Here is a 6,503-nt window from a genome sequence, read left to right as displayed (position 1 = left end):
TTAGAATCCCATGTAATTTATCATGTCCGAGTGTAATGTTTTCTCTTTTACCATCCACATGTCTTTACTTGTAGAATTAGAGGCATATTCTAATGCAACAAATGAGGGAAATCAGGCAGCATATATTTCTTTGAATCTGTCTTTCTTCACTTAATATAAGATTGTTCCAAGTCTTTCCTTTTCCTTATGAATGGTGTAATATTCTTTCTGGATCAATAGAATTGCATCATGCCGAAGAGTTTCTTCAGGCAAAGGAAAAAGTTAGCAGGATATATAGAAAGAAAATGGAATGGAAGAAGATTTTTACTAACTAAGCATCAGACAAGGGTTTTCTTAGCTAACCCATATTTAGATATCAAAATTTAAACCCAATAAAAATAGCCACTCAAATAAACAAGAACCCAATTAATATATGGGATAAAGACTTAAAGATAAATTCTTAGAAGAAGAATGAAAAATAGACACATCTCTCTCCATAAAAGAAATGTAAATTCAAACAACACTGAGATTCATTTCACCCATGTTACAATGTCATGATGAAAAACTGAACAATCACAGATACTGATATGGATGTGGCCCAAAGGAAACTCTATTACACTGTTGATGGGAATGTAATCTTGTTCAACCACTTTTGAAAATACTATGGAAATTGCTCACAGAACTGAATAGAGAGCTACCTACCTTTGATCCAGCAACTCCCCTTATGGGCATTTATCCAACAGAGCAGAAACAAGGCCACACTGAATCTACCAGCACAATCATGTTCATTATTGCATTATTTTCTGTAGCCAACATATGGAATCAGCCCAGATGCTTCTCATTGTAAAAAGAGATCAAGAATTATATATTTTTATATATGTATATATAAATTATATATATGTCTAATTTTATTGAACCCAATTTACAAGTATATGTATGCATATATGTATATATACATACATATATACAACATATACATATATATACATACATACATAATGGAGTTCTGCTCAAACATCAGAAAGAATAATATTGCACCATTCTTAAGGAAAATGAAACACTTAGAAATAATATTAAGTGAAATAAAGCAGACTCAGAGAAACTTAGCTTGCATGATTTTCCTCATTTGTGTTAGATAGAAGGTGCCTATAAATGTAAAAGTAAACACACTGGATGGCATGCAAGGAGGTACAAATGAATTATCTGAAGTCGTAGAGTTCATGGAGAGTGCAAATACTATAATTATCTTAAAAGACTAAGGCAAAGCCCAACCAAATAAATACCAGTAAATGTGTACTGCAAGAGAGGACAATGGGGGGCAATATGAGAGGGGTAGGAAATTGAAGGGGAAAAGGATGGAATACAGGAAAGAATCCATTGTATACTTCCCAGAATTGAAATATGCAAAGCAAGGGGTAGTGTGAAATGGGGGGTGAAGATATTGACGTGGTAACACAATTCCAGGTGCTTTGTACACATAAACTGCTTTGTTAAATGGCAAGTAATTCCAGAACATAATATTGAGATACATAAGAATCGGGGTTGATTGGGATGGGTGGATGAAAATGTTGAATGGGGTGACATTGATCAAGATGCAATATATACATACACTGTTTCAGTGAATACCAAGTACTTTGTGCAACTAAAGATAATAAAAATATTCAAAAAATTAATTATGAAAGTTGAATATAGAGTTGAACCTCAATTAGATCCCCATTTAAAAATTTTTTGGGGTTGCCAGTCGTGAGCCTGAACTCGGGGCCTGGGCACTATCCCTCATCTCTTCAGCTCAAGGCTTGTGCTCTATCACTTGAGCCACAGTGCCTCTTCGAATTATTTTTTGGTTATATGGTGCTGAGAAATTGAACCCAGGGCCTCATGCATGCAAGGCAAGCGCTCTACTACTGAGCCACCTTCCCAGCCCATAAAAATATTGTAAATCTGGAGACTTGTAGAATAAAATTCAAATAATAAAAATTTATTAATCTTTTTTATCTGAATTTGTAAAATTTAAATCAAAACTACTTTGCTTTTTGTCAGCCACTGGGCTGTTAGAATATTTCAAAGTAAGTGGCTTAAAAACATCAGGAGTATATTATCCATAGTCTAGAAGCTTAAACATTGATTATAAAAATGGTAATTCAAAGCAATTCTTTGTCTAATGTGGTCCACTTTCTGGTTCATTATAATCTATTTTCTGGACGTTCACATGGCAGAGTAATTATATTGGGCTTCTTTTATCAGGATCAATATTGCAGGGTAATCTCTGAAACGTTCATTCTAATGTCACCAGGCAGAGGAATAGAATTTCAACATGCTTACCTGGAAGGAGTTACATCGTCCAATGCACTTTGCAACCTTTTCTTTAACTCAGTGTGGTGTATCATTTGATATTATTTCATAGAAAATAATAACAAGAACAAGCTTATATCATGTGAATTATGTGAATGATTCTTCTTACAATGGGGATAATTATAGTGATGGCAAAGTGAAGTTTGATTGTTTAGTGGCTCTTGAATCACATCATAGGTAACCATGTAAACGTGGTACAGCCTAAAGCCCTTCTGATGTATTTGAACAATCTCCGATGTGTTAATTGCTTTCAAAAATATTCGTTTGAGCCAACAAATACAGATCTCCTTTGATTTTAATTAAGGTCTGCTATTAGAATTCTCACAGACACCAAAATCAGAGAATGCTAATATTTCTGATAAAATACAAAATAAAATTGTTACAATTAATAAAACATGAGGACTGTAATATTAATAGCATTATAAATACTAGTATTCACAGTATATAATATATTGACATACTTTGGTTACCTCAATTTTTAAAATATTTATAACTAAGTATGAATTGTTCACTAATAATTATTTGATGATGTATAGAAACTGAGAAAAAGGTTTGCATACATATTTACTACAGACGCAAACAGATACACCTGGTTATTTCTGATCTTTCATTTGCTGATTTCATTCATGCATGGGGAACATGCAAATAAAATTGCAAAATTGCATTTACTAAAGAGTTAATTACATGAAGTTTATATTGGGCTAAATACCTGATTTTATAAATTAAATTGTTTTTTGTCCCTTCCTTCCTCTGTTCCGTCCTTTGTTCCTTCGTTCCTTCATTCCTTCCTTTTTTCCTTCCTTTCTTCTTTCCCTCCTCCTTCATTCCCTCCATCCTTACCTCTCTCTCTCTCTTTCTTTCTTTCTTTTTCTTTTATTTTTTTCTTCCAATCTTTTAATCAGAATATTTCTTATGGCTATAGAAAAAATACCAAATGTTGTACTTCAAGGTGTTATGAGTAATTCTAATATACTAGAATAATATTAATTTTAATAACCTATGTAATATCATAAGACAAATTGTACTAAAAACAAATTCACAAAAGTTTCAGGATATGTAACAAATATCACTTTCCATGACATTGTTTATTTCCTCAAAGTAAAATAAGAATTTAGACATAATATTGTGTATGTGTTGTTTTTGTGATTTGAACTCTCAAGAATATTGGTTTAACATTTGAGCCACAACTCCACTTCTGGCTGTGTGTGTGTGTGTGTGTGTGTGTGTGTGTGTGTGTGTGTGTGTGTGTGTGTGTGTAGTGATGTGTGTGTGTTTAATTGAGATGTGACTCATGAACTTTCTTTCCAAGGCTGGCTTTTTCAAATTTTTTAATTTTTTTTTAATTTTATTGGAGAACATACTGTACAGAGGGATTACAATTACATGGGCAGGATAATGCATACATTTCTTACCAAGCATTGCAGCCTCCTCCTTTGTTTACCCTTCACCTCCCTTACCCCCCCCCCCAAATACAGTACAGAGGTGTTACAATTACATGGGCAAGGTAATGAGCATTTCTTATCAAGCATTGTTGCCTCATCCTTTTTTTCTACTTCTCAACCCTTCTCATCTCTGCCCCTCCTGCCCCATCCACCCCCCCCCCGTCAAAGTTGTAAAGTTGTTTTTCTACATAACGACTTGTACATCTCATTGTTGCAATGGGTCCACCTGTATCCTTATTTAAACCACATGATTTTTCCCTTGCCCTCCACAAATCATACCAACATCAAATACAATGCAAGCAAGGGTTATACCGTGGGGGAGGGGCATGTCTGTGACAAGCAGAATAGGTCAGATATGTTGATGTTAGGTGAAATGAACCCTAGGATAAGTATATAAATGTTTTTTTTTCTTTCTTGCAATTGTTTCTAACATATTTATAAGATTAATTCTTTGTTGCCAAGGCTGGCTTTGAACCCCAGGTTCCTGAGTAGCGAGGATTACAAGCTTGAGCAACCCATATTAAGCATAGATATATCTAAGAATAAAATATATTTCTTATTATTTTAATTCTAGAGGCTCAATTTAACAAATTAACATTTAGATATTTATTTAGTTATTAAACCTGAACATGCACTGTGAAAAAAAGTTTTGATTTTTATAAAAAAATATACACTCAAAGGTTTAAATGTCAGAATCTTTGGACAAATTGAAATGCTCTATTATTCAAAAGCGCCAAAAGGATCCTTAATCAAATTTCTCATGTAAGCCAAAAGCAATAGGCTCTGTCAGGGTTAATGAAGCAATTTTTCATTAAATTAAATATTATCTACTATGGTCACATGATTTTTCCTTCTTTTAAACGTAAGCTTTTTGACATAAAATATAGATTCATACGTTTTTTGAGTATATAAAAATTTTAGTTACTGGTCATGTATTTCTGAAGTTTGATTACTAAGACATTTCAGAGAAACACTGAATTTCATGTATTATGTCAACAGTGATTTTAGACATTGAATCAATCTCAATATGACAGAAAGCAAGATATTCCATGACTCATGCAATTATTCCTAGAATTGAATATAACTTGTTATTGAATGGTTGGAAATTCATGTTATACCTAGTATACAGAATAATTAAGAAATAAATGATCGTGATAGTATATATTTTTCTTCAACTAGAAAGAAAGAACCTCACGATAGATGACAAAAACTTGAATGGGAATGTCATAAAATTATGAAAAATTCAAGTCATTATGCGTTAGATGAAATAGTCATTTTTGTTTTTGTTTGTTTTTTTTTGGGGGGGGGGTCCGGTCGTGGGGCCTGAACTCTGGGCCTGGGTGCTGTCCCTCAGCTCTTCAGCTCAAGGCTAGCGCTCTACCACTTGAGCCAGGATTGGGATTAATAATTAGCTTTCACTATGTTGCCATAAAAAGGTGAACCCTCCCATGTGGACATAGTTGTAGAGATTTGGTCACTGAGAACTTGTGATCAAAGAGAATGTTAAGATCAAAGTCCTTTCCTCAACTTTCTTCTTTTACTTCCATCTCCTTTTGCTTTTCCTTCTCCCTCTCCCTCTTCCCCTCCTCGTGTTTCTCCCTTTTCCCACTCTTATTCCTACTTTTCTTTACTTCCTGGCTTCCATTAATACACATACTCCATCACATGTTCCTGACATGGGGTACTGTGCCATCACCAAACCAAAGCAATGAGGATAAGAAATATGAACTGAAATGTGTAAAATCAGAAGCCAAGATTAATATTTCCCCCTTTTAAGTTAATTTTATAAAGAATTTGGCATATTAATAGGAGACTGACACAGCATGCTCTCATTTATTATAAGGGATAAGATTTACTGGAAAAAAACTGACCAACATCGTCCTAATAAAATGATTGTTTAAATTAATATTATGTTAGGACAAATCTAGTTTAAAATATCAGACATACTTCAATAAGAGGCAAAAAAAATCACCTCTATGTTTTCCTATGAAAAGACAGCAGAATTCAATCTGTTCCTCAAGGAAATTGACCTATAATTGACAGCATTGTCAATTTCATAAATGACGTAAGAAGACTGTAGAACAAATTACAACCTAAACTGCATGATATAAAATTTACTTTGGTCCCATGTATTCTATCTATGTCTGGTTCCCAAAATGACTTGCATTTTATCATATTTAAATTAACTTTAAGTAGTTGTATGGGAGTTGCTGTTTGACAAAGCAGTTAATGCATAGTGTTTAGTGAGGTTTTTTTTTCTTTTTTCTCTCCTGAGGTTTGAACTCTGGGTCTGTTCCTAAGTGCCTTTGGTTGAATGCTAGAACTCTATCACTTGAGGCACAGCAGCACTTTCAGATTTTTCTGAGATTTAATTGGAAATAAGAATCTCACAGCCTTTCTTGCCTGGGCTGGCTTCAAACCTCAATCCTCAGCCACCTGATAATATAGGATTACAGGTGGGAGCCGCTAGTGCCCGGCTTAATACAATGCACCTTTTTTTACTCGTCCTGGGGCTTGAACTCAGGGCCCTGGCAATGTCCTTGAGCTTCTTTTCCTCATGCTAGTACTCTACGACATGTGTCATAGTGCCAATTCCAGATTTTTTTGTTTATGTAGTACCGAGGAATCAAACCCAGGGCTTCACATATGCAATGCAAGCAGTCTACAACTAAGCCACATTCCCAGCCCTGTGCAATGCCCCCTGATAATCATTATCCCTCATCCTTCTCA

The sequence above is a fragment of the Dipodomys spectabilis genome, unplaced genomic scaffold (genome assembly GCF_019054845.1).
Source record: "Dipodomys spectabilis isolate Male_0828 unplaced genomic scaffold, ASM1905484v1 ptg000547l, whole genome shotgun sequence".
Classification (NCBI taxonomy): domain Eukaryota; kingdom Metazoa; phylum Chordata; class Mammalia; order Rodentia; family Heteromyidae; genus Dipodomys; species Dipodomys spectabilis.
The sequence above is the reverse complement of the archived record's forward strand: the minus strand, read 5'-3'. Positions refer to the sequence as shown.